Here is a 10,000-nt window from a genome sequence, read left to right as displayed (position 1 = left end):
CAAAGTGATTGAAGTGTGCCCAGGCCCAGAGCTACTTTGCTGGGCATGAATGTGTTTGAACTCTTGGGCCTGGAAGTCTGGTAGTAGTAGTATGATTTAAAGGCACAAAGTGATTGAAGTGTGCCCAGGCCCAGAGCTACTTTGCTGGGCATGACTGTGTTTGACCTCTTGGGCCTGGAAGTCTGGTGGTAGTAGTAGTATGATTTAAAGGCACAAAGTGATTGAAGTGTGCCCAGGCCCAGAGCTACTTTGCTGGGCATGAATGTGTTTGAACTCTTGGGCCTGGAAGTCTGGTAGTAGTAGTAGTAGTAGTAGTAGTAGTAGTAGTAGTAGTAGTATGATTTAAAGGTACAAAGTGAATGAAGTGTGCCCAGGCCCAGAGCTACTTTGCTGGGCATGACTGTGTTTGACGTCTTGGGCCTGGAAGTCTGGTAGTAGTAGTATGATTTAAAGGTACAAAGTGAATGAAGTGTGCCCAGGCCCAGAGCTACTTTGCTGGGCATGACTGTGTTTGACCTCTTGGCTCTGGAAGTCTATTTCTAGGCTTATATAAAGGGTCAAACTTCTTGAAGTGTGCCCAGGCCCAGAGCTACTTTGCTGGGCATGACTGTGTTTGACCTCTGGGGCCTGGAAGTCTGGTAGTAGTAGTATGATTTAAAGGCACAAAGTGATTGAAGTGTGCCCAGGCCCAGAGCTACTTTGCTGGGCATGAATGTGTTTGAACTCTTGGGCCTGGAAGTCTGGTAGTAGTAGTATGATTTAAAGGCACAAAGTGAATGAAGTGTGCCCAGGCCCAGAGCTACTTTGCTGTGCATGACTGTGTTTGACCTCTTGGCTCTGGAAGTCTATTTCTAGGCTTATATACAGGGTCAAACATCTTGAAGTGTGCCCAGGCCCAGAGCTACTTTGCTGGGCATGAATGTGTTTGAACTCTTGGGCCTGGAAGTCTGGTAGTAGTAGTATGATTTAAAGGCACAAAGTGATTGAAGTGTGCCCAGGCCCAGAGCTACTTTGCTGGGCATGACTGTGTTTGACCTCTTGGGTCTGGAAGTCTGGTGGTAGTAGTAGTAGTATGATTTAAAGGCACAAAGTGATTGAAGTGTGCCCAGGCCCAGAGCTACTTTGCTGGGCATGAATGTGTTTGAACTCTTGGGCCTGGAAGTCTGGTAGTAGTAGTATGATTTAAAGGCACAAAGTGATTGAAGTGTGCCCAGGCCCAGAGCTACTTTGCTGGGCATGACTGTGTTTGACCTCTTGGGCCTGGAAGTCTGGTGGTAGTAGTAGTATGATTTAAAGGCACAAAGTGATTGAAGTGTGCCCAGGCCCAGAGCTACTTTGCTGGGCATGAATGTGTTTGAACTCTTGGGCCTGGAAGTCTGGTAGTAGTAGTAGTAGTAGTAGTAGTAGTAGTAGTAGTAGTAGTATGATTTAAAGGTACAAAGTGAATGAAGTGTGCCCAGGCCCAGAGCTACTTTGCTGGGCATGACTGTGTTTGACGTCTTGGGCCTGGAAGTCTGGTAGTAGTAGTAGTATGATTTAAAGGTACAAAGTGAATGAAGTGTGCCCAGGCCCAGAGCTACTTTGCTGGGCATGACTGTGTTTGACCTCTTGGCTCTGGAAGTCTATTTCTAGGCTTATATACAGGGTCAAACATCTTGAAGTGTGCCCAGGCCCAGAGCTACTTTGCTGGGCATGAATGTGTTTGAACTCTTGGGCCTGGAAGTCTGGTAGTAGTAGTATGATTTAAAGGCACAAAGTGATTGAAGTGTGCCCAGGCCCAGAGCTACTTTGCTGGGCATGACTGTGTTTGACCTCTTGGCTCTGGAAGTCTATTTCTAGGCTTATATAAAGGGTCAAACATCTTGAAGTGTGCCCAGGCCCAGAGCTACTTTGCTGGGCATGAATGTGTTTGAACTCTTGGGCCTGGAAGTCTGGTAGTAGTAGTAGTAGTAGTAGTAGTAGTAGTAGTAGTAGTAGTAGTATGATTTAAAGGTACAAAGTGAATGAAGTGTGCCCAGGCCCACAGCTACTTTGCTGGGCATGACTGTGTTTGACCTCTTGGGCCTGAAAGTCTATTTCTAGGCTTATATAAAGGGTCAAACTTCTTGAAGTGTGCCCAGGCCCAGATCTACTTTGCTGGGCATGACTGTGTTTGACCTCTTGGGCCTGGAAGTCTGGTAGTAGTAGTAGTAGTAGTAGTAGTAGTAGTAGTATGATTTAAAGGTACAAAGTGAATGAAGTGTGCCCAGGCCCAGAGCTACTTTGCTGGGCATGACTGTGTTTGACCTCTTGGGCCTGGAAGTCTATTTCTAGGCTTATATAAAGGGTCAAACTTCTTGAAGTGTGCCCAGGCCCAGAGCTACTTTGCTGTGTATGACTGTGTGACCTCTTGGCCCTGGAATTCTGGTGGTAGTAGTAGTATGATTTAAAGGCACAAAGTGAATGAAGTGTGCCCAGGCCCAGAGCTACTTTGCTGGGCATGACTGTGTTTGACCTCTTGGGCCTGGAAGTCTGGTAGTAGTAGTAGTAGTAGTAGTAGTAGTAGTAGTAGTAGTAGTAGTATGATTTAAAGGTACAAAGTGAATGAAGTGTGCCCAGGCCCAGAGCTACTTTGCTGGGCATGACTGTGTTTGACCTCTTGGGCCTGGAAGTCTATTTCTAGGCTTATATAAAGGGTCAAACATCTTGAAGTGTGCCCAGGCCCAGAGCTACTTTGCTGGGCATGAATGTGTTTGAACTCTTGGGCCTGGAAGTCTGGTAGTAGTAGTATGATTTAAAGGCACAAAGTGATTGAAGTGAGCCCAGGCCCAGAGCTACTTTGCTGGGCATGAATGTGTTTGAACTCTTGGGCCTGGAAGTCTGGTAGTAGTAGTAGTAGTAGTAGTAGTAGTAGTAGTAGTAGTAGTATGATTTAAAGGTACAAAGTGAATGAAGTGTGCCCAGGCCCAGAGCTACTTTGCTGGGCATGACTGTGTTTGACGTCTTGGGCCTGGAAGTCTGGTAGTAGTAGTATGATTTAAAGGTACAAAGTGAATGAAGTGTGCCCAGGCCCAGAGCTACTTTGCTGGGCATGACTGTGTTTGACCTCTTGGCTCTGGAAGTCTATTTCTAGGCTTATATAAAGGGTCAAACTTCTTGAAGTGTGCCCAGGCCCAGAGCTACTTTGCTGGGCATGACTGTGTTTGACCTCTGGGGCCTGGAAGTCTGGTAGTAGTAGTATGATTTAAAGGCACAAAGTGATTGAAGTGTGCCCAGGCCCAGAGCTACTTTGCTGGGCATGAATGTGTTTGAACTCTTGGGCCTGGAAGTCTGGTAGTAGTAGTATGATTTAAAGGCACAAAGTGAATGAAGTGTGCCCAGGCCCAGAGCTACTTTGCTGGGCATGACTGTGTTTGACCTCTTGGCTCTGGAAGTCTATTTCTAGGCTTATATACAGGGTCAAACATCTTGAAGTGTGCCCAGGCCCAGAGCTACTTTGCTGGGCATGAATGTGTTTGAACTCTTGGGCCTGGAAGTCTGGTAGTAGTAGTATGATTTAAAGGCACAAAGTGATTGAAGTGTGCCCAGGCCCAGAGCTACTTTGCTGGGCATGACTGTGTTTGACCTCTTGGGCCTGGAAGTCTGGTAGTAGTAGTATGATTTAAAGGCACAAAGTGATTGAAGTGTGCCCAGGCCCAGAGCTACTTTGCTGGGCATGAATGTGTTTGACCTCTTGGGCCTGGAAGTCTGGTGGTAGTAGTAGTATGATTTAAAGGCACAAAGTGAATGAAGTGTGCCCAGGCCCAGAGCTACTTTGCTGTGCATGACTGTGTTTGACCTCTTGGCTCTGGAAGTCTATTTCTAGGCTTATATAAAGGGTCAAACTTCTTGAAGTGTGCCCAGGCCCAGAGCTACTTTGCTGGGCATGACTGTGTTTGACCTCTGGGGCCTGGAAGTCTGGTAGTAGTAGTATGATTTAAAGGCACAAAGTGATTGAAGTGTGCCCAGGCCCAGAGCTACTTTGCTGGGCATGAATGTGTTTGAACTCTTGGGCCTGGAAGTCTGGTAGTAGTAGTATGATTTAAAGGCACAAAGTGAATGAAGTGTGCCCAGGCCCAGAGCTACTTTGCTGGGCATGACTGTGTTTGACCTCTTGGCTCTGGAAGTCTATTTCTAGGCTTATATACAGGGTCAAACATCTTGAAGTGTGCCCAGGCCCAGAGCTACTTTGCTGGGCATGAATGTGTTTGAACTCTTGGGCCTGGAAGTCTGGTAGTAGTAGTATGATTTAAAGGCACAAAGTGATTGAAGTGTGCCCAGGCCCAGAGCTACTTTGCTGGGCATGACTGTGTTTGACCTCTTGGCTCTGGAAGTCTATTTCTAGGCTTATATAAAGGGTCAAACATCTTGAAGTGTGCCCAGGCCCAGAGCTACTTTGCTGGGCATGAATGTGTTTGAACTCTTGGGCCTGGAAGTCTGGTAGTAGTAGTATGATTTAAAGGCACAAAGTGATTGAAGTGTGCCCAGGCCCAGAGCTACTTTGCTGGGCATGACTGTGTTTGACCTCTTGGGCCTGGAAGTCTGGTGGTAGTAGTAGTATGATTTAAAGGCACAAAGTGATTGAAGTGTGCCCAGGCCCAGAGCTACTTTGCTGGGCATGAATGTGTTTGAACTCTTGGGCCTGGAAGTCTATTTCTAGGCTTATATAAAGGGTCAAACATCTTGAAGTGTGCCCAGGCCCAGAGCTACTTTGCTGTGCATGACTGTGGTTGACCTCTTGGCCCTGGAAGTCTGGTGGTAGTAGTAGTATGATTTAAAGGCACAAAGTGAATGAAGTGTGCCCAGGCCCAGAGCTACTTTGCTGGGCATGAATGTGTTTGAACTCTTGGGCCTGGAAGTCTGGTAGTAGTAGTAGTAGTAGTAGTAGTAGTAGTAGTAGTAGTATGATTTAAAGGCACAAAGTGCTTGAAGTGTGCCCAGGCCCAGAGCTACTTTGCTGTGCATGACTGTGTTTGACCTCTTGGCTCTGGAAGTCTATTTCTAGGCTTATATAAAGGGTCAAACTTCTTGAAGTGTGCCCAGGCCCAGAGCTACTTTGCTGTGTATGACTGTGTGACCTCTTGGCCCTGGAATTCTGGTGGTAGTAGTAGTATGATTTAAAGGCACAAAGTGAATGAAGTGTGCCCAGGCCCAGAGCTACTTTGCTGGGCATGACTGTGTTTGACCTCTTGGGCCTGGAAGTCTGGTAGTAGTAGTATGATTTAAAGGCACAAAGTGATTGAAGTGTGCCCAGGCCCAGAGCTACTTTGCTGGGCATGAATGTGTTTGAACTCTTGGGCCTGGAAGTCTATTTCTAGGCTTATATAAAGGGACAAACTTCTTGAAGTGTGCCCAGGCCCAGAGCTACTTTGCTGTGTATGACTGTGTGACCTCTTGGCCCTGGAATTCTGGTGGTAGTAGTAGTAGTAGTAGTATGATTTAAAGGTACAAAGTGAATGAAGTGTGCCCAGGCCCAGAGCCAGGCCTGGGCAGCAGGGGGCGCTCCTGGCCATGCCCAGCGAGTTTCGTGCGAATCGGACCTGGTCCGGAAGAGATACGAAGGGAAAACTCATTACTCGTCGGGGTGGCACATCCAGGCTCTCGACCCTCCCAAAGCGTCCGACCAGGGTGCACCCTGCCGGGCATGGTTAGCCGCCAGCCCCCTTCCTGGAGGTCTGGTTGGCACGGGGTTTTGATTTATCGGTTTCATATCTCTGGGCTCCTTGGGAGCAGAAAGTCGGTTGAGGGCCCTTTGGAAAGAGCCGGGGCTGCCGTTTAACGCTGTCCAAGCGGCAGGCGAAGCGCACCCACCGTTTTTACGCTATGATTTTTTAAAACCGCCGGGGCGGCAAACACAGGGCCGGTCGGGTTTGAAGACGAATATCTCTTCGGCCCTTGGGAGGAGAGAAGCAGCGCGGGTCACCTTTGAACGCGCTCGCTGCCAGGAACGTCTGGCGTAAAAGTTTCGTGGGAATCGGACGTTCCTAGGCTGAGAAGCGAGCGCCCGCCCTCGGGCGGTCGGGGGCCCCTTTCTCATTCCCCGTCTGGGCTAAAAATACGAGGTCGGACCCGATGGACTCGGGAGACTGGAGAGTACCAGGGAGACCCTGGAAGCAGGCGACCCGACCCACGCTTCGCTGTCTCCTCGGCCCTCGGGAGTAGAAGCGCGGGGACGGTGGCGTGGGCAGCAGGGGGCGCTCCTGGCCATGCCCAGCGAGTTTCGTGCGAATCGGACCTGGTCCGGAAGAGATACGAAGGGAAAACTCATTACTCGTCGGGGTGGCACATCCAGGCTCTCGACCCTCCCAAAGTGTCCGACCAGGGTGCACCCTGCCGGGCTAAGAGAACAGCCAGGTGAACCCTGGAGGTTCCGAACTCCAGACCCCTGGACCCGACGGCTCAGTCCGCCTCAGGTGCACTACAGAGGTCCTCGGGCTGTCCCTGAGTGCATTAAAACGGAAATCAGAATTACTCCCCCGGGTGGCACTTCCAGGCTCTCGACCCTCCCAAAGTGTCCGACCAGGGTGCACCCTGCTGGGCATGGTTAGCCGCCAGCCCCCTTCCTGGAGGTCTGGTTGGCACGGGGTTTTGCAAATAGGTCCCGTCGGGTATATGGGAGAGCAAAGAGAATCAATGGGGTCCAAGCACTAAATTCATCCAGTGGCGTTCTCTGGAAGCCCAAGGGGAGTCCGAGGGGTGTTCGGCCGGCAAGGGGAGCTCTCCCTCGGACACATGATCAAACGCCTGTCCCCTACCGGAAAGTGGTGTGCTCTGGATGCCCCCCCCCCCCCCATCCCCCGAGGGGGGTGCTTATCCCGCGAGGGGAGCCCTCCTCGGGTTAAGTGAACCATCATGCCGATTCCCCTATGGAAGTGGGCACATCCAGGCACACAGTCTGCTTTGCTCTCCCCGACCCGAGTGCGTCTGTTGGGCTGAGTGTACGCCCAGGGCCCAGGCAACTGGATCCAATGGCTCAGTCCGCCGCAGCGTGCTTCGACGATGGGTCGTACAGCCATGCCACCAGGGTGGGCGTGTTTGTAAATGTACCAGTGGATTCTCGTCGGCCTGCCACATCCATGGTATCGACCCACCAGGCCTGTCCGACCAGGGGTTGACCCTGGACGGGCACGGTCTGTGGTTTGGCCCTTGTCCTAGATGAAATCGGGCACGGGGTTTTCTGGCCAGGTACCATCGGGTTACTGGGAGAGCGGCTTCGGTCTCCAGGTGAGACCAATGGTGAAGCAGCACGAGGCAATGGAGAGCATGCAAAGCGATGGGGAAGCCATGCACGGCAATGGCCACGAAAAAAAAAAAAAAATCACCACGGAAGGAACGTGAAGAACAAGGAGGAGTGTAGTGACACTGCCCAAAGCTGCCCGGTGTTGCAGGGGTCTATTGGTGTGTTGCTTCCTTGTTTGGTAGAGTGGAGTACCAGACCCGCCAGGGGTAGGCAAACCATTCCCCCTACGGTAAGTGAGGAGCCAGCCATTTGACGAGCGGGTGTCCACGTGTACGGGTGCGAGCGCTATCCCCCCACACGGGGTTAGGCCACGGCCTTAGGTGGACGTCTGCCGACCAGCCCCGGCTGATCCAGAACTTCTGATGTGGAGAGCGGTTTTGACAGATCCTCCCTGGTTCTAGCGGGTCAAGCCTCTGATGGGGGGTGGGGGTTATTTGTAACCCATCCCAGAACTCTCTGGGGGAGACTCAGACGGCCAGTCTGTCTACTCAGTTGTCCTATACTGGTGTCTGTGGTTTGGGAGGAAGGGAGTGCCCTGCTTTGTTGGCCTCCTCTTCAAACCTACCTGGGCCCACGAATCACTCTTCTTGGTTACATCACGAAACGTAGGTTGAGCGAGGCTAGGGGGGAGGGAATTCGACGAGGTCTTTCCCTTGTCCCCCCACCAGCGGCCCACGAAAATCAAAACGGCGTGAAGAGAGGGAACGCCGAAAGCACCTGGAGTCGGCCGTCCGCACCTCCGGAGGAGGTGGACGGGGTACGGTGCGGGCATGACCGGATGGGACAGCTTTGCATCAAGGTGAGAGGTCGGCGTCCGAAGGCCAGAGGGCGGTGCGCGAGCACGTTTACACTGGCCGCGGAAGCTGTCCTGGGTAGCCCTGTATGGCGTCTGGACCTGACGGCGCACGCACTTACAACCCGCTGCTTCCTAGCCCCCGGAAGGGGAGGCGGATGTCACTCGTGGTTCATCCCAGACCACGGTGCAAACTACCTGGTTGATCCTGCCAGTAACATATGCTTGTCTCAAAGATTAAGCCATGCAGGTCTAAGTGCACACGGCCGGTACAGTGAAACTGCGAATGGCTCATTAAATCAGTTATGGTTCCTTTGATCGCTCCACACGTTACTCGGATAACTGTGGTAATTCTAGAGCTAATACATGCAAACGAGCGCTGACCCTTCGGGGGATGCGTGCATTTATCAGACCCAAAACCCATCCGGGGGGCTCGGGCCCCCCGGCCGCTTTGGTGACTCTAGATAACCTCGGGCCGATCGCGCGCCCTCCGCGGCGGCGACGTCTCATTCGAATGTCTGCCCTATCAACTTTCGATGGTACCATAGTCGGCTACCATGGTGACCACGGGTAACGGGGAATCAGGGTTCGATTCCGGAGAGGGAGCCTGAGAAACGGCTACCACATCCAAGGAAGGCAGCAGGCGCGCAAATTACCCATTCCCGACACGGGGAGGTAGTGACGAAAAATAACGATACAGGTCTCTTTCGAGGCCCTGTAATCGGAATGAGCGTATCCTAAACCCATGGGTGAGGACCCATTGGAGGGCAAGTCTGGTGCCAGCAGCCGCGGTAATTCCAGCTCCAATAGCGTATATTAAAGTTGCTGCAGTTAAAAAGCTCGTAGTTGGATGTCGGGAGTGGGCTGGCGGTCCGCCGCGAGGCGTGCCACCGCCTGTCTCAGACCCTGTCTCCCGGTGCCCCCCGGATGCCCTTGGCTGGGTGTCCGGACGGGGCTCGGAGCGTTTACTTTGAAAAAATTAGAGTGTTCAAAGCGGGCCCGCTTCTCGCCTGAATACCTGAGCTAGGAATAATGGAATAGGACTCCGGTTCTATTTTGTGGGTTTCCTGAACCAGGGCCATGATTAAGAGGGACGGCCGGGGGCATTCGTATTGCGCCGCTAGAGGTGAAATTCTTGGACCGGCGCAAGACGGACGAAAGCGAAAGCATTTGCCAAGAATGTTTTCATTAATCAAGAACGAAAGTCGGAGGTTCGAAGACGATCAGGATACCGTCGTAGTTCCGACCGTAAACTATGCCGACCCGCGATCCGGCGGCGTTATTCCCATGACCCGCCGGGCAGCGTGAGGGAAACCACGAGTCTGTGGGTTCCGGGGGGAGTATGGTTGCAAAGCTGAAACTTAAAGGAATTGACGGAAGGGCACCACCAGGAGTGGAGCCTGCGGCTTAATTTGACTCAACACGGGAAACCTCACCCGGCCCGGACACGGAAAGGATTGACAGATTGATAGCTCTTTCTCGATTCTGTGGGTGGTGGTGCATGGCCGTTCTTAGTTGGTGGAGCGATTTGTCTGGTTAATTCCGATAACGAACGAGACTCCGGCATGCTAAATAGTTACGCGGCCCTCCGCGGTCGGCGTCAAACTTCTTAGAGGGACAAGTGGCGTTCAGCCACGCGAGATGGAGCAATAACAGGTCTGTGATGCCCTTAGATGTCCGGGGCTGCACGCGCGCCACAATGGTTGGATCAGCGTGTGCCTACCCTACACCGAGAGGTGCGGGTAATCCGCTGAACCCCATTCGTGATGGGGACTGGGGATTGCAATTATTCCCCATGAACGAGGAATTCCCAGTAAGCGCGGGTCATAAGCTCGCGTTGATTAAGTCCCTGCCCTTTGTACACACCGCCCGTCGCTACTACCGATCGGATGGTTTAGTGAGGTCCTCGGATCGGCCCCGCCGGGGCTCCTCGCGGGCCTTGGCGGAGC

The 10,000-nt window shown here is 52.1% G+C and overlaps 1 non-coding gene across 1 annotated transcript in view; it reads left to right on the top strand.

Moving 5' to 3' along the window:
- Window positions 1-8,246: 8,246 nt before the first annotated feature.
- The window catches only part of LOC145654706 (18S ribosomal RNA), a 1,840-nt gene continuing 86 nt past the window's right edge, over window positions 8,247-10,000 (top strand). The window contains exon 1 of the ribosomal RNA XR_014120912.1: window positions 8,247-10,000. This exon is cut by the window's right edge and continues 86 nt beyond it. This is a non-coding gene — a ribosomal RNA (18S ribosomal RNA).

The sequence above is a fragment of the Electrophorus electricus genome, unplaced genomic scaffold (genome assembly GCF_041902795.1).
Source record: "Electrophorus electricus isolate QZ-2024a unplaced genomic scaffold, ASM4190279v1 Scaffold146, whole genome shotgun sequence".
In the NCBI taxonomy this organism is placed as follows: Eukaryota; Metazoa; Chordata; class Actinopteri; order Gymnotiformes; family Gymnotidae; genus Electrophorus; species Electrophorus electricus.
Note: the sequence above shows the minus strand (reverse complement) of the source record. Positions and strands in the feature narration are given on the sequence as shown.